This window comes from Lactuca saligna, chromosome 1 (genome assembly GCF_052625555.1).
Source record: "Lactuca saligna cultivar CGN05327 chromosome 1, ASM5262555v1, whole genome shotgun sequence".
NCBI classification, from domain to species: Eukaryota; Viridiplantae; Streptophyta; class Magnoliopsida; order Asterales; family Asteraceae; genus Lactuca; species Lactuca saligna.
Window position 1 is genome coordinate 147,427,860 of NC_136417.1, and position 19,909 is coordinate 147,447,768.

Sequence of the window (19,909 nt, forward strand, 5' to 3'; positions counted from 1 at the left end):
TTTTCTTGAACTTTCAAACATGGTATCAGAGTAAGTAGTGGTGCATGCATGATCATCATCCTTGTTTCTACCATTTCTCGTTCATCAGTCTACTTCTATTGATATGTTCCTTGAATTCGTTTAAACCCAAAAGATGTGGTGATTCAATAAGTTTGTCTCTAGTTGAGATTTCATGAAGACTCGATGTTATACACATCTTGCGCTTTTGAAGAGGGTTGATCTATCTTGTCAAAGAAAGATATGTGTAGATCAAGATACGAGCATGTATCGATCTTCGCATTTGTTAAATTATCAATGTCATTTCGTACCCCTTCAATTTATTCCTCTCTTTTTTTTGTTCATCTCATTTTACTTTTAGCTTGTTATAGGTTTTGTTAAAACTCTTTACAACTAATTAAATTCTCTGGACTGGTGAACGATTTATGATGACAACATCTAACATGGAGACCTTATGGGCTATCAAATATATATAATTTTTTCTTCTAGATCTACTTATCCGTTGTGACTTCATTATCATACATTTCCTTGTTGGTTCCTTTATTGCATTGACATGGAGTAATCTTATCAGATTATGTTCTTGTTTCCACCATGGAACAAGTGTATTGGTAACTCAGGTTCTATGTCTTCTCTTGATGTTGTTACCTTGTTTTCTTTGGGTTGGATTCTAGCTATTGTTGGGTTATGAGAATTTTTGGCCACAAAGAAACAAATACATCAGAATCGATCATTAAAACAGTAACTCATTATCTAAAAAATAGATCCCTTGTTCAACCAACCAATGCAACAAATAAATCATGTAATGTAATGCCCACAAATTCAGCAAAGTTACTTTCCCTTCAAGTTTCACGTTCAACCTTATATTCCAGAGTGCGTCGTAAATCGCAAATTAGAGATCATTTGCTTATTATCCTAAGTAATCTAAAAAAAAGTCATAGAAATTGCAAAAGCGCGAACACATATACATAGAACAGCTAAATCTGAATTTGTCTGAGGAAGTTATGATTTTTCATAGTTTCAGCGCAGTAATATGACTTCAAGAATCAAAATTAAAATATATTGGCCTTTTCGATTCCCGATATGAAGTTCTTGTGATTGCCATAAATATAATAACTACAAAATCAAAATTATAAACAAATAAATAAAATAATAATATAACAATAGATATATAGATTATATTGGTGTTTAATCATATATATATATATATATATATATATATATATATATATATATATATATATATATATATATATATATATATATAGGAAAAGGGAATACACATTACAGCCCCACCTAAGGTTTGGTACTAAACCTCTTGAAAATAAATTGTTTTACTATATAAATATTACGGTTAATGGATTCATGATTAATATTTGAAGATGTAAATTCAAGATCGACACAGTAAGGTTTAGGGTTTAGGGTTTAGGGTTTAGGGTTTAGGCTTAGGTTTAGGTTTAGGGTTTAGTGTTTAGGGTTTAAGGTTTAGGGTTAGAGTTTAGGGTTTAGGGTTTAGATTTTAGGTTTAGGGTTTAGGTTTAGGGTTTAGGGTTTAAATTTAGGGTTTAGGGTTTATGTTTAGGGTTTAGTAATGTTCACTTGGGTGAAGTAATAAACGATAACTGAAGAAAGAAAACAGAGATGGTAAAACGATAATGAAAGAAAGAAATGTTATGGAGGATGATATATTACCAAGTCAAACCAAACCGGGTATATTTAGCATGATAAAACGACATATTTTAGAGGTTTAGTACCTAAGCTTAGGTGGGGCTCGAATGTATATTCCCTATCCCCTATATATATATATATATATATATATATATATATATATATATATATATATATATATATATATATATATATATATATATATATATAATTTCAATTGGGAAAATAAAAAAGGTTGAGAATGGAGAAAACATTCTCAACCACTCATTTATTTTTTCCACAAAAGTCTTTGTCGTACAAAAGGAAATGGGAAAAGAATACATATGTGTTTTCCAACAAAATATTTTTCCTTAAACTATGCTAATCATTAGCTTAATATATATATAATCAAAGCTTTTTTGGTTTTTTTAATTTTTAAGAAGCTATTTTTATCGAAAAATGATTTTAAATATACCAAAATTTATGATTTTTTATTCTATACAAATAGACATCAATATTGATATATTTTTAAGATAAAATAATTTTTTGTTATATTTTCATCTATCGTTATTCATAAGTGAATAAAAATGCATCAGATTTTTAGTACAGTACATTCGTTATTCACTTATGAATAAAAAATATGATTAATTTTTTTTATATAAAATTAAGTCTCATTAATTTATAAATATAACTTATAATAAACTCTTTACTGCTTACATACACTCTGGTCATATGTTATATTCACATATGAATAAAACGTGTATTGACTTCCTCATAAATTATATTTATATACGAAGAACACATTTATCATAATTTTAATATAGTTCATTTGTTATTCTTATATGATTAAGTAGTTCAAAATTTCAAAACACTTCATATTTTTTTAATATATTGCTTATTTATATATGAATCACAAATGAACTGTAACACAAATCTTATAAATGTTTTATTAATATATGAATATAACATATGATGATAATTAATACACGTTTTATTCATATATAAATATAACATGAGACGAAAGATGATGAAAAAAAATATTTTAGGTAAGAAAGCTTTATAACGTGTTATATTCATATATACACAATACTTAAATTATAAAAAATTTAAGCATATATTTTTTTTCATAAGTAAATAATGAATGTAGAGTAATAAAAATTTGATGCATTTTTATTTATTTGTGAATAACGATAGCTGAAACTCTAAATTTTTTTTTTTTTAATTTTATCTTTAAACTATATCAACATGGATGTTTATATCTAGAGAATAAAAAATTATGAATTTTAATATATTTAAAATAAATATTCGATAAAAATAGCATTATAAAAATACGAAAAACAAAAAAATGTGTATATTAAAGTAATGATTAACATACTTTAAGGAAACATGTTTTGTTAGAAAACACATCTATGTTCGTTACCCATTCCTCCGATACGCTTAAGTGTTTTGCGGCAAAATAAATGTGTGGTTGAAAATGATTCTCTCGTTTTCAACCTTTTTTTCTTAATTGAGCCCTCTTCTCTCTCTCTCTCTCTCTCTCTCTATATATATATATATATATATATATATATATATATATATATATATATATATATATATATTGATGTTGTGTAGATCGAGGATGCAGGTCCTCTTTTCCCTTTTTAGCCATACAAATCCGGATCTGCTTAAAAGGAACTCGATCTTTAGCCTATTTGAGAGAGCCTCCAAACTTAAGGAGTCAACCTTTTCCCCTCATCGAACCCTAGAACGCAGAAGTGAAGCGGTGAAATTCGTGTTCGTCACCTAAGGTTTCTTTGGAAAGAACTACTGTCTGATTACCTTGCACTGTTGCATGCCGTCTTCGACGAAGGTATCTTCCCTATTTAATCCCTAATCAACTCCTTGACCCATTCTCGATGTTGTGGTGGCCGGTGAAGCCACCGGCATCCCTCCACAGCCTAGAAACCACCATTTCTCGAGATTTCTTTTTTGAGAACTTGTTGTCAAGCTCGTCGAGTTCTAGCTTCTTTTAATTACACTTATTGATGTATTTCGGTCCTAATAACAATGGGTTTAACGCTAGGTTAGGTTAAACTAAATAAACAACTTGGAATGGCCTCAATAGCTTATTATATGCCTTATTTTCGGATTTTACTTTAGAAAAAATATTGCCAGTAGATTTGTTGAGTTCTAGCCAAGTTTGTGGTCATTTCAAGGTTCCTTTGATGTCTAGAAACATACTTCTAAAAAAATATATTGGCCTAAGGTTTCTTTGAATCGTTGAGAGCTTGTGATTTGAGATTTTGTTATCATATAGGTTCGGTTCATTCTTTTGGGTAACAAATCTGTTTTTGCACCTTGTTTAAGGTTGTAGTGTATCGATTTTTACATTCTTAATTTTTTGGATCTCATATTGGTATCTATAACCATAAAACAACACCCTTTCTCCCGAAGTTTTGTTCCAAAACTCACAAACCGAATAGCTTCACTTTCGGACACTCTTAATCCATGAAATATGAGTTTTAGCTAAAGTTCTACTCTTAAAAGATAACCCGTATCATGTGTTTCAAATATGTTGGATGTGTATCTTTAAAACAAGAAGTAGCACGATTTAAGTTTTGGTGTTTGTATGTGTGTGTACATGTAAACCTAACCGTATGTGAAGGTTTTTATCAATCAGATACACTTCAAGTATAAAGAACAAATGCAAACTAGTCTAAACAAATGAAGAACATAAAGTAAATAACACAAGGAACTCTCCAAATTATCATTCATCAAGAAATAGTTTCTTTTCACCAAGAAAACGAGTTTTCACAAAAATGGTCACGATGACAAACTCAACATTAGGTTTTACCCTAATGATCAATATATACTAATCTATACAAGTATATCCCTTGATTGAAGGGATTGTATCATATCTATAATAAGAACCGATTCTCATCCCAAAGATATCAGATCCTCTATCTATTCTATACATATATGTATCATTACCTAAGGCGTGAGCTGCTGGTGATGTAGACACTAAAGCTGACAGTTAGTGTGTAAAGTATTTGACTCATCAGATCATAAGGTGTGAGATTACAATTTTCCCTATCTGATTATGTCAAAACTATTCTTTAATGAATTCTTCAGCTCGTGCTCCGCTTGGGAGTAAGATTGAGTTTTTAAATTCTTTAGCTTTAGTGAATGCTCCCCAGGAGAAGGTGAATGGCTTCCCATTTTTTATTATCATGCAGTTGAGGAAACATTTATGAATCCAAAATCCCCCTTAAAATTTTCTTTTCTTTAGATGAACAACATTTAGTAGTTTCTCCAGCTAGTAGTTTCTCAGGTTTAGCAAAATTCTCTCTTTTTTGACATTAGAAGCAAATATGGGTTTGGATTTGAAGAAATTAGAGTTTCAGCTTGCAGCCTAGTAAGATTGTGATGTATCTTGATAGTATAGGTTTGAACTACCATTCATTAACATAGTATTGCAAGATTTCATTAGCATGTTGTTTCATACATTGACTCATTAATCAATTTTAATAAAAGAAAATGGGGAAGAGTAGTATGATACGTGTAATACATTCCGGTATGAAATGTACCCATCAGGAAAGAGCATCGAAGTTATATTAGTGTATGGTCAATACAAGGAATCGTTAACTTCTTAATAGAAGAATTTTTGGGAAAGAGTGGGTAGGTGAACGTAATATTTCATGGACAATGATATACCTATCAGGACAAATTTTTTGAATTCTCATTTGCGTATGGTATCATACGCCGAATCATTAAATTCTAAAGAAGAATTTATGGAGAGAATGGTTTGATGCGTATGATAAGATGTGTCGTTTTAGCTTAACCATCGACATAGATTTTCAACCTCTCATCAACGTATGATACATTATGTTGAATCATAAAATATTAAAGAAGAATATAAGGGCAAGAAGAAGTTGGTGTGTGTGATAGCCTACGGTACATAGACTAACCATCAGCATAGAGTTTCAAACTTTTATTAGTGTGTTTGGTATATCATAGTGGATTGTCAAGTTTTATTAAGAAGATATTAAGAAAAGAATGGATTTTTTCAGTCACGATGAGGTGGAATCAGTGTGAATCATAAACGATAAGAAGTTGTTTAACTTCCATATCATAGCATTAAGTTGCAGTCTAGAACTATAAAGTTCACCAACAATTCATTTAATATGGTACATGACAAAATAATATATAGTATAAGAAAACAAAAAAAATAGTCAAACAAGGAAAAAGAATATATACAACCTTTTCAGAGGCCATCTACATATCCTTTTCAGAAGAATAAAAAAGGCAGAAAATCTTTTGCGTAGTATCATGAAGGTGAAATATTTTGAAATAACCACTGATTAATTGATTTCCATTCATCGAGATATCTACCATTCAAGTCCGGATATAAACGAGAACACTAGAAAAGATAAAAGAAAAAATATACAATACATCTCACTATAAACCAAGAATGATGAAGTAATTTATCACCGAAATGTTATGGATGGACGCCAAACATCATATTTATCAGGGGCAAGAGAGGATCGGAAAATAGTTTTTGTAATCAATGATTTAATTGTTTTAAACCCATGAAACCATTGTGTTGTTAAGATCAACACTAGGGCATTTGAGGTTTTATTGGATTATGAGTGAGTGGATGAAAACAATACTTACTGCATTGATGGTTGCTCCTTGCATCCATAACAGTGAATAGAGGAGAAAGAGGGTATTCACAAGAATAATAGGACATGATACCACTCTTTTTCTTAATACCAAGAGCATTCAGAACATTCTGGATGACTCCAGATCTTGCAAACTCTGGAGGAAGGAGGCGCGTATAAATCTTAGATAGGCCTGAAAGATGGATTAAAGAGAGAAAAGAGAATACTTGTAAATGCTAGAAGCAAAGCTTAAGCAAACTATGTAAAAATGTGTAAACATAATTAAAGCAACATTTGTTTTTGTGTTTTTGTGTTTTTAGAAAGCAAGAAAAAGTAATGTTAAATCAGACGAGTTAGAATACAACTAAGTCATTAAGATCATGCCAAGATTTGCAATCAATTTGTTTAGAGTCTTCTCATCCAATGCCATGGTGAAAATTGTAGCTAACTGATCATTGGATGGTATGAAAAATAACTCCGCTAATGCCTTTTAAATCAAGTCCAGGATGAAGTGATGATGAATATCGATATGCTTAGTATTGGAATGTTGCACTGGATTTTGTATCATCTAAATGGCGTTGGTATTGTCACAGCAGATGGGAGTCTTAGAGAAGATTAGACCATAATCCAAGAGCTAATTTTGAACCTATAGAATTTGCACACAACACCTTCCTGTGGCTATATGTTCAACTTCAGCGGTACAGCAAGCCACTAATGTATGCTTCTTGCTGGATCAGTTCACCAATCTATTTCCAAGCGTTTGAGGCCCTCCCGAAGTACTTTTGCAATCAATGCAACATAAACCATGATCAGAGTCAGTGTATCCCACCAGCTTGAACTTATAATCACAAGGATACCATAACCTAAGACTGGGTGTATGATTTAAGTAGCGAAATATCCTTTTTACAGTAAAAAGATGAGATTCCTAAGGACTGGCTTGATAACGAGCACACAATATGGTAAGAAACATAATGCCAGGGCGACTGGCAGTAAGATTGAGCAAATAACTTATCATTCCTTGATATAGCATTGCATTCACATCAGCGACACATAGATCAGCGCCTATAGACGTTGATGAGGACATTGAAGTATTTATCGGCTTGCAGTCAAAGAAACCATACTTCCTCAGAATGTATGCAATATATTTAGGTTGACAAACAAAAATTCCATCAGTTAGTTATTTAGCCTGTAACCCCAAAAGAAAGTTAGTTCACCCATCATGCTCATCTCGAACTTCATATCCATGATCTCTGTGAATTTTGAACTTAGCTTTTTATCAGTGAATCTGAAAATGATATCATCAAGATACACTTAAGAAATAATGATGTGAGAGAGTGAATGCTTGATGAACAATTGTGTTGTCAATCTTTCCTTGTTTATATCCACTTGCAAGAAGATAGATCGCTAATGTGTCATACCATGCTCTAGGTGTCTGCTTTAAACCATAGACAACTTTATCATGATGATACACATGATTTGGAAACTCTTCACTTTCAAACCATAGAGGTTGCTTTAGTAAAACTTCTTCTTGGAAATCTCCATGTAGGAAGTCAGTCTTGACATCCATTTGATAGATTTTGAAGTTCTTAATGTTGGGTTTTGAGCATTCTAACACTCCTATGGTGTACATGCAACCCTATAAACCTTGGATCTATGTTTTCTCTATAATACATGCAAATAAGAACTTTCCAAGGCTTTAATCCTAACTAGCATATTATGAAGCACTTGTACTACAAAGTACTAGTTAGATGACATACCTTTTGATGTAGCTTGATGTCTTCAAGCTTTAAGAGCTTAGCCCCAATAGTGTGGAAGCCTCAAGTGAAATCACAAATCACCAAAACACCTTGGAAGACTTTAGAGAATATGGATACTTGGTTCTCTCTAGTGAAATTGGCTAGCCCTTCATAGTGTACCTACACTAGTGCCAATTTCACCAACCGAGGACATCTTTATATAGTATGGAAACTAGGGTTAAACCCATGACCTTTCATTTCATATGATCCATGGGTTAAACACTCCATGGACTATCCATGAAAGCTTAGCCCAACCTAAATGAACTTGGCCCATTCCATATATACAAGAGTCCATATTTAATTAGTTCATTTTGATCACTTAATTAATTCTAAATTAATTCTTGATCAATACTAATTAAATAAAATGATTCCATATTAATATATTAGAACTTATAATATATTAATATTAATCATAAACATACTATTCTCAAAAGATTATCCATATAAATTTTGTCGGTGAAGTGCAACCCAAATGGACCATGTCGGGTCGGGTCAAGTACATACCAAATATAGTTATGGACATAGACATTAATCCAACAGTCTCCCACTTGGATAAGTCTAAAACTATTATTGTGTATGACTTCAGGAACCGACTGGAAATCGTAGCTCTCAAAAGCTTCTGTCAAACTCTGACCTTGTCGATGAACTCTGACCTTTGTCAATGACTTGTCCATTATATAAGGGATCATATATTCCTCCATTCTAGATATCATATGGACTGAGACATGGATTATAATCATTCTCTCTGTCCATTTGTTGTTTCCCGATTTCCGATTTATGACGACTGACTAATTGAACAAATCAAATCAGTCCTGGCCCGGCCGAGCACTTCCATTTGTCATCATCAAATCATCGAGGGGCCCACAGATATCGCTTTTATCCCGAAGGTAAAAGGAATGGATAAACTTTGACTCATATGGCTTGTTCTACTACTTGTTGAATCGTACACAAAGGCACGTTTTATAGCACCGAGTTACCAAATGCGTTTTCGTGCAATCAATGTACAACCAACTCATAGTAACGACTCATATCTCTAGGTTTGAAGAATATAAGATATTATCGTCTCATGATCACTCGTGATAAAATCCATGAAGTGATTCCAATGAGCGCGGGTTGAATCCAATACTCATAACTTATGAGCACTCATGAGTGTTGTAGCCCTTTGTCCAACACCTTAGACCTCTACAAGCCAACCCATGATAGTCTTAATTCATATCTACTTCCAACATATGACCAACTGTGGATGGTTTGAATAACTTAGTCATTCCAAAAGAATAACCTAGTTTATTCGGGAAGTAAAAACATGCAATGTTAAACACAATAATTATTGAATCCAATATGGTATCAAAACCTATGAACATAAATAAAACACCTTTTATTTATCACCATATGATTACACATTATTCATTGTATACTGTTTCAGCTATCAACTTTATTCTTGAATTTAAAACAATAGTTGTCCCATGCTCCAAGCATGTACACTAGTCATGCCACACACCAAGTATGCATACTATGTTTGTCTATGATCTTTACTTTGTGAACTAGATCAATTGAGCATAACTTCAATGATTCTCTTTTCACACTCCCAAATCCTTACTGCAAATGCAAGAATTCCAAACTTATGCCATTTACTGAAATCTGTTAGATTCTAAACTTATATGCATTGAACCTCTTGTAATGATTATGCACAAAGTTAGAAAGACTTGACAACAACCATGTCAGAGCATTCCAAAGGAGATAAGCTCCTTAGAAACATCCTTCTTGCATTAAGTTTCCTAATCTTAGACATATTGAAGATTCTAACTTTGAAACATTTCAGATTCCATTTTGACTATCACTTCTGAACAAGAGTTTCCTCCTTACAGATTATGTCAATATGGTCCTTCCAGAATTATCACTATACTTCCAACTGTCCTTAAGCAACCAATCTTTGGTAAACCTTAGATTGTCCTCGACAATATTTTAATCCTTTTAGTCATATCTATTTCTAAACCTTTTCCCTTCTTAATGCCCCAGGCATTTGGAAAATTTTAGAAAGGATGAATATAGCACATGTAATCGATCCTATATCCGAAGCATATGGGACACGATTCATGATGTCTCACATAAAGACCAAACCAGTCTTTTGCTATAACATTTCCATTTCTATTTGCTAAGTTCTCATAACTCAGATTATGAAAAGGGATGTCGTAATCATAATCGAATTTTAGAACGCAAATAATGGACCCATATACAGAACTTCCTTATGTTGAGCCATTCCAACATGAAATTCATATATATATCCTTGACTAAATGATTAAAACCTCACGATCTAAGCTTATAGATTTGAGATGAAGTATAATTTCCTCTCCCTTAATTATAGCAAAACAACCTTTTTCCCAATTGAAACCTTTTGTTTTTCTATAATTAACATTGCTAACTTGCAATACTTATCATAATTATCATGCTCCCACTAACATGATGATTATTAGCATAACACTTATGCTCCCACTAGCTTTGACATTTACTCAGAAATTAGCTAACTTTCTACCAAAGCTCAGATTTCTAATACTAGATTGCTTTGATAAGACTTTATCAAAATCATACACCTTCCCTTAGATAGCACACTTGTGTGTCTAAACAATTATGAAGAGGGATGCCGTAATCATAATGGTTAGACCTTTTTGCTACTTCTCACAAGTCCAGGTTAGTGTGCCGGTAAACCACACATGCTCCACTAACGACTTTGAGAATCCAAATATCACAATTGCTATCTAGCTAAAATCTACTTAGTGAAAGTGTTTCCTCACCATCATTTTCATGAATCGGAGAGAAACCTTATGATACTTAGATTTAATGGTGTATGTGTTCTTATCCGTGTGAATTGTCAAAACCATAGTCACAAGACAAGGATAATGACAAATCCAAACTCATATGGACTGAACTCAATCTTAATTTCTTGCCACCTGGCAGCTCAAGGGCCTGCCATTGCTTCCGAGTTGTTGTGCAACAAATTGAGAACTCTAAGAACTCATATGCAAATCCAACTTTAACTGGAATGGGCACAAAATATGTCAACACAATAGGTTATAAACTGCAAGTCGTGTGCTAGTGAAGAACTTCTGGTTCTATTCTTGATTAGTTCTTGAGACTTTCAAGACTTTTAAGACTCCTACTGTCCTCTTAACCTATAAGACTTCCTTATCAAACATCCAAGAGATAGTGTGGATTCTAATCAAGACAAACACTTCACACAATTGGCCTAAGTTGGTCTTTGTTTTATCCAAAACATCACAACTTACCAATTTCAAATGTACAAGAGTAGAAAACTTTTACTCTTACATTTGACAAGTGTTTTAAACCTTCTTTAAGACATGTCACTCAAGTTACAATCTTGGAGTATGACTCTAAAAATTGTTTTTGGAATGAAGTATGACTCATCTTCTTGATTTAACCATTTCAACAATTCAAGTTCCTCTTCTTAGTCATAAGAGTGCACTAAGATTTCCTTAGAGAACTAATTGTGCTATAGTTTCTTAATCATTAAGATGATCACAAAAACTGATACTAAAGTACTCTCCCATCTTTTCAGATTTGAGAAACTTTTATCCTTCTGCCTAATTTCATTCTTCTTATTCGCTCTGTTATACATTGGAAGCTTTTTCCAATGTCTCAGAGTTACACTTAAGCTTGTAAGTATAATCATATTTACTGAGCTTTTGTAAACTATGACGAATAGTTTTATCAATCTTTTGTGGTGGACTTGACCAGTGCACAAGAATGTGTACTCGATCCCTTAGTCCTTCACTTGACTCACACATCCATTTGAGCAAGTAATTAGTCTTAATCTTCCAATACTTGAAGGTTCTCATTCATCATGCTATACAAATTGCATGATTCCAAGTTCCGGTCCATTTGAAACTTAGGTGATGAGAATCTTTCCTTATTTGGTAAATCTAGACATTACCACAAATGAAAGAATCAATTTCATATTTCCACTCTTTCTCTTAATGGAATCATATAAGCAACAATTTTTCCTCAAATGCCATTGTAAGGATATTTTAAAATAAATAAAATCAAAAATTTTCTTTAATTTTAAAACTTTTCGGAAAAACTTATCCTTACAATCCATATGAAAACTTGTTGTTATCTATTCCTAAGGAATATCTCATAACTCCTAAGAAGTAGCTCAAGAATCCGATCTTCAAACTACGCGATAGAAATCCATCTACGCGATCAGATTCAGCATATTCTTTTTTATGTTTCTTCACTTTTCTTTGATTCTTAAAACATCACCATGTGACCCAGTCACATCATGTATCAAGAATCTCAGAATAAAAACTTAACATAGTTAGATAGTGGACTTTACCTAAAGTAGAGTCAAACTTATTGACTTTAACATCTTTAGGTAAATCTGGCAGCTCCGCAACCAATGCCCCTTTCTTTGGCAATATAAACATATGGACCCTTTGATGATGGTACACGGGACTATCACAGACTTAGCTTTTCTCTTTACCATTTGGTCAAACGAGTTGACTATGGCCGATCCCTTTCCACTGGGAAGAGAGAGCTTTACTAGATATCCAATGTCATCATTGTCAATGTCCATAAAGTTTTAGGAAGTTGATTTTAGCAAATAGATAAGATCATTAAGGGTCTTGTCATAGTCTGTTTCATAGGTGTTCCAAAAGAACTCACTATGTGACTTAGAAAGTAGTTGAACCACCAACTTTCTCAAGACTTTAACACCCAACTCTCCCGGCTTGTCAATACGTGACTACATCTCCAAGATGTGATCACACCTAGACCTTGCCTTGCCAATAGGGCTTGAGTGACCTTAAACTTTTCAAGAACTTGTGGGTTAGGGAGAATAATTGGAGGAGGAGAAATAAGTATGATATCCATGGGACATCATCTTCATTAGGAAAGCTTGTTTCAAGAGATTTGGGAAGATCAGAAATGTCTAAACCATACATGTTTTGGGAGATATTCAAGATAGTTGATCTTAAGTCCTTAATATACACCCAATATGAAATATTAAGGCTAGGACCCAACAACCTATTTTATAACTTAGAAGAGGGATGCCGTAATCCAAGCTATAAAATATTTGAAGGTAGGTGAATGACGATTCACCAATTTCCACCAAGATAAACGAAATGTATTATTAGGTTTTAATTGGATTTGAAACTCCTAGATCTTTGAGATTCATTGAACTGTTCAATGGCATGTTTTAATCTCGAGTGTGCCCTTCAGGTTTTGTGATTGGGATGCCGAGGATCACAAAACAAGGTGTGAAGTAACCATGCAAATTACTTGGTACCCTTAAGTGTTTACCCCTTAATCGATGTGCCGGTTAACCACACATGCTCCATCGATACTATGATAAATATTAAGTCACCCTTTACCTACCTTGTTAAGTCCATTTTAGTGTGCCGGTTAACCACACACGCTCTACTAACGACTTAGACAAAGTGTAAAGTGTAATTTCATGGTTTAGCACCTTATTCACATTTTCCTAAGTAACTAAGATTGGGAATTATTAAGAGTTTAGTTACTTAGTATTTATAATTAATACTTTTAATGAAGGGAGAATTATAGTCCTGTCAAACCCGTTCGGCTAACGACCCTCCACCAGTCAAGCAAGCGGTGGCTGAGAGTGGACACCCATTAAGTCGCCATTTTATAGGAAACAACCTTATACCCACCTTATAGACTGGCTTCGTGAATGAGGCGTACTAGCGGTAAGACTAACTTTACTCTTATACACACACACACACACACACACACACATATATATATATATATATATATATTATTAACTTATAATATTATAAAGTATAAGGGTTGAATTTTAACTTTTAAAATTCTAAGGGCGAACTTGGAATTAAAGTATTCATAAGTGAAAACTTTTCAAATTCCAAAACTTGAGGGCAAGTTTTGAAACTATTCAAAAACTAATTAATTCCATAACTTATGTGTTCAAAGTAGTTTTAATCCAAAAACTTTTCAAGTTCCATAACTTGAGGACAAGTTATGGAAGACTTTAAACTAATAAAAGAATTAACTTTTTCTTTATTTTTATAACTTATGGAATTAATTAAGGTTACATATTTTATTACTTCATGAAGTGACTCTTGAACCTCCATAACTTAAGGACAAGACTCTTCATCTTTTGTAACCATTGCCAACTTTTATGAGTTTTATGAAACTTAAATGTGACTTTTCATATAACTTGAGGACAAGTTACAAAAACACATTTTAGAATCAAATCTTAGATTAATTTGGATTGAAAACACATAATCAATTAACTTTTCTATTAATCTAAGCAACTCATAAGAACAAGATAATTCAAATCAAACTTTTTCATGTAATTAGCCTAATCACTAAACTAATTCAAAACATGAATCTATTGACAATTATCTTAGAAATTGGATTAGCATGAACATTACCACATCGGAAAATAGTTTTTGTAATCAATGATTTAATTGTTTTAAACCCATGAAACCATTGTGTTGTTAAGATCAACACTAGGGCATTTGAGGTTTTATTGGATTATGAGTGAGTGGATGAAAACAATACTTACTGCATTGATGGTTGCTCCTTGCATCCATAACAGTGAATAGAGGAGAAAGAGGGTATTCACAAGAATAATAGGACATGATACCACTCTTTTTCTTAATACCAAGAGCATTCAGAACATTCTGGATGACTCCAGATCTTGCAAACTCTGGAGGAAGGAGGCGCGTATAAATCTTAGATAGGCCTGAAAGATGGATTAAAGAGAGAAAAGAGAATACTTGTAAATGCTAGAAGCAAAGCTTAAGCAAACTATGTAAAAATGTGTAAACATAATTAAAGCAACATTTGTTTTTGTGTTTTTGTGTTTTTAGAAAGCAAGAAAAAGTAATGTTAAATCAAACGAGTTAGAATACAATTAAGTCATTAAGAGCATGCCAAGATTTGCAATCAATTTGTTTAGAGTCTTCTCATCCAATGCCATGGTGAAAATGGTAGCTAACTGATCATTGGATGGTATGAAAAACAACTCCGCTAATGCCTTTTAAATCATGTCCAGGATGAAGTGATGATGAATATCGATATGCTTAGTATTGGAATGTTGCACTGGATTTTGTATCATCTAAATGACATTGGTATTGTCACAGCAGATGGGAGTCTTAGAGAAGATTAGACCATAATTGTCACACCCCCAAACCAGAATGGCAGAAACATTCGGGGGTGGATGACTTCACGTAGTATCACAACAATTGAATATTGTAAAGAAAGTAACACAACCATCATATATATAAAATGAAAACGTATATTGTTGCGTTATACATGTTAACAAAAGAATATTACAATATGATGATAAATGTTTAATGATAAAAACATCCTTTGTGTTCCTTCTCCCAAAAGCTGGTAGTTTACCTGTATCACTGATTCCCTGAGAAATACAAGTGGTTTTTAAAAAGTGTCAACAATTAAGTTGGTGAGTTCATGAGTGTTTCGAGTTGAAAAGTATATCCCTTTTGGTAGTAAATTGGTAAACGAGGTTTTTAGAAAATCCAATATTTTCTTGTAAAATGAAAGAGTTTCCAAAGTTGGAATGTGTTAGTAACTTTTATAAACCAATGATAACAATAATTTTGTATGAAAATATAATGTAGGAAAACTGCGATGCACATATGAATCTCGTAAATCAATCTTGTTTTATACTTTTTATGTGAGTTTTATAACCATACTAATGACACTGACGACCTGTAACAACATTCTTCAAGTGTTGCAGTGTTATGACATTTGTCACCCCAGACCTGCCGGTCTAACTATAGCTAGTAGTTTAGGTGCGGGATTGTCAATCCCGTATAGATCTATACACAAGTATCACGCTCTCCCTCCAAGAGATTATGGTATATAATACAGGACTTGAAATGCATACAAAATGTACGTTGAAGTTTAAATATCTCACATTGACTAGTATAAATAGATTTACAATGAAATAACCTTACTTCTTTTGAAAGTGTTTCGTTTTTCAAATTGTATAAAATGTAGGATTGACTTGCTAACTATACCCATTATAGTTTTTCAGATAGTATGTTCCATTTCGTAGAAATAACTTAGTGATATAATCGCCCTTGTATACATAAGATGTTTGTATCGATATTCGAAGTTAGAAATTGCATTTATGTTTATAAAACGATACTTTTAACGCGTAATGTACTTGTATTTCCCCCCTAAAACATGAAAAAGAATTGAAAAGTAGGGGTATGAACTCACTCGTTAAGTTTGAAGAGAGGGGCTAGAGTTGAGCAAAGTTTCGATCGCGGATAGTTGCGTCGTCGGGCTCTTCGGGGATCTCTGCAACGTAAATCTTTCGTCGGGGGCTCGAGTGCGGAAACCAAGGCAATAAAATGGTCTCTGGAACAGGGAGAAATGCTAAGAAATTGTGAAGGTGTGCCAAAACTCGAGTTTTATGCCCTCTATTTATAGGGCTGAAGATCCTCGTACGCGGCGCGTACTTCCGGAGTACGCGAGGCGTACTTCGGTTACGCGGAGCGTAATAATGCGTCATGGCTTACGACTCCTGGCTAACTAGGCGTAGCTTGGGCGGGCCAATGGGACTCGACTCTGGGTCTAGTACGTGGGGCGTACTCCCAGAGTACGTGGGGCGTAATCCCTGCTTCCAACTTCTAAATTCCGTAACTTTCGCGTACGAGCTCCGTTTTTCGCGTTCTTTATATCCACGCGTAGGTGAGATTATGCTCTACAAATTTCATTTAGACTCCGTCGCCTAGTTTTGACTTTATTTTTAATGATATAATTTTAATAGGCCGGGCCTCCTAAAGTTCGTTAAAATTTCATTGGTTCTTTATTCGACGTCGGTTTTCGTTTGTCTTTTGATTGTTTTATTACCACCGAGGAGATCTTCAACTTCCGTTTAGGTGGCGATAGCTAAATAACACTCGCTCTTTAATACGAGTTTTTAGCCCTCTACTACTGTTACGAAACTTTGAAAATTCGTAGCTTCTTCATACGAGGTCCAATTTGGGCGATCTTTTTATGCACGCTCATCTTTCAACAAGATCTACGACTTTTGTTTAGATACTTTAAGGCTAAAATGTATTTTATTGAGATTCCACTTTTTACGTCAAATTATGTTTTAACGTCGTGTCGTAATTATACGAGTGGTTATAATTTCTTCAATATAACTCGGTTTTGAGTGTTCTTTATGTTTTTGGAAACCTGGGCATGATATCTAATATTCGATGCATCCCAACTTAGATACCTGAACACTTTATTTTCGAGGTTAATTTCGTTGTTTTTAGCTTTCGAGTGTTTACAATGCTTTTGGGAAAAATAGGGTTGTCACAATAATCCAAGAGCTAATTTTGAACCTATAGAATTTGCACACAACACCTTCCTGTGGCTATATGTTCAACTTCAGCGGTAGAGCAAGCCACTAATGTATGCTTCTTGCTGGACCAGTTCACCAATCTATTTCCAAGTGTTTGAGGCCCTCCCGAAGTACTTTTGCAATCAATGCAACATAAACCATGATCAGAGTCAGTGTATCCCACCAGCTTGAACTTATAATCACAAGGATACCAAAACCCATGACTGGGTGTATGCTTTAAGTAGCGAAATATCCTTTTTAAAGTAAAAAGATGAGATTCCTAAGGACTGGCTTGATAACGAGCACACAATATGGTAAGAAACATAATGCCAGGGCGACTGGCAGTAAGATTGAGCAAATAACTTATCATTCCTTGATATAGCATTGCATTCACATCAGCGACACATAGATCAGCGCCTATAGACGTTGATGAGGACATTGAAGTATTTATCGGCTTGCAGTCAAAGAAACCATACTTCCTCAGAATGTATGCAATATATTTAGGTTGACAAAAAAAATTCCATCAGTTAGTTATTTAACCTGTAACCCTAAAAGAAAGTTAGTTCACCCATCATGCTCATCTCGAACTTCATATCCATGATCTCTGTGAATTTTGAACTTAGCTTTTTATCAGTGAATCTGAAAATGATATCATCAAGATACACTTAAGAAATAATGATGTGAGAGAGTGAATGCTTGATGAACAATTGTGTTGTCAATCTTTCCTTGTTTATATCCACTTGCAAGAAGATAGATCGCTAATGTGTCATACCATGCTCTAGGTGTCTGCTTTAAACCATAGACAACTTTATCATGATGATACACATGATTTGGAAACTCTTCACTTTCAAACCATAGAGATTGCTTTAGTAAAACTTCTTCTTGGAAATCTCCATGTAGGAAGTCAGTCTTGACATCCATTTGATAGATTTTGAAGTTCTTAATGTTGGGTTTTGAGCATTCTAACACTCCTATGGTGTACATGCAACCCTATAAACCTTGGATCTATGTTTTCTCTATAATACATGCAAATAAGAACTTTCCAAGGCTTTAATCCTAACTAGCATATTATGAAGCACTTTTACTACAAAGTACTAGTTAGATGAGATACCTTTTGATGTAGCTTGATGTCTTCAAGCTTTAAGATCTTAGCCCCAATAGTGTGGAAGCCTCAAGTGAAATCACAAATCACCAAAACACCTTGGAAGACTTTAGAGAATATGGATACTTGGTTCTCTCTAGTGAAATTGGCTAGCCCTTCATAGTGTACCTACACTAGTGCCAATTTCACCAACCAAGGACATCTTTATATAGGAAACTAGGGTTAAACCCATGACCTTTCATTTCATATGATCCATGGGTTAAACACTCCATGGACTATCCATGAAAGCTTAGCCCAACCTAAATGAACTTGGCCCATTCCATATATACAAGAGTCCATATTTAATTAGTTCATTTTGATCACTTAATTAATTCTAAATTAATTCTTGATCAATACTAATTAAATAAAATTATTCCATATTAATATATTAGAACTTATAATATATTAATATTAATCATAAACATACTATTCTCAAAAGATTATCCATATAAATTGTGTCGGTGAAGTGCAACCCAAATGGACCATGCCGGGTTGGGTCAAGTACATACCAAATATAGTTATGGACTTAGACATTAATCCAACACTTAAATGAAGCAAAGGCAAGCAACATACGAATTGCTTCAAGTCTAGCAACATGAGTTTATGTTTCATCATCGTATAACCCTTCCAACTAATTGAAACCTTCAACCATAAGTCTAGCTTTGTTTCTTACGACAGTCCCATCTTCATCCATATTGTTCGTGCTAATGATAACTTTTCCTTAAGTATTGGGAACAAGAGTCCACACATGATCACATTCAAATTCATTCAGCTCAACTTGCATCGCCTTGATCCATTCAGCTTCTTTCAAGGAGTCAGTGACATTCTTTGGTTCAATCATTGAGAAAAAATTCAAAAACATGTAGAAGTTGCTACTAACTCTCCTACGAGTTCAAGTCCCAAAATTTACATCTCCAATGATTTGAGATTCAGGATGATCTTGAATAATTCTTAGATTAGAACTTTCATTTGTAATACTTTGAGCTAAGTCTTCCTGATTAGATGGCTCAACTTCTTTAGAGTGGATAGGCTAATCTTCAGAGATAGGTTGTGAGTCGATGATTTAATTAACATTTTGAAGAACATGATCAATTTCATTTGGCAAGAAATTACGAACATACTCTGAAGGACTGTAAGTAATTTCATTCAGAATTGATTAGGGATGATCAACTCGATCATGAATAAATGAGTCTTCATTGAAAGTGATATGAGATGTTTCCTCAATAGTTTGTGTTGAAAGATTGAATACCTTGAAAGCCTTAGATACATTGGAGTAACCTAGAAACAGTCCTTCACCAGCTTTAGCTTCAAACTTCGAGTG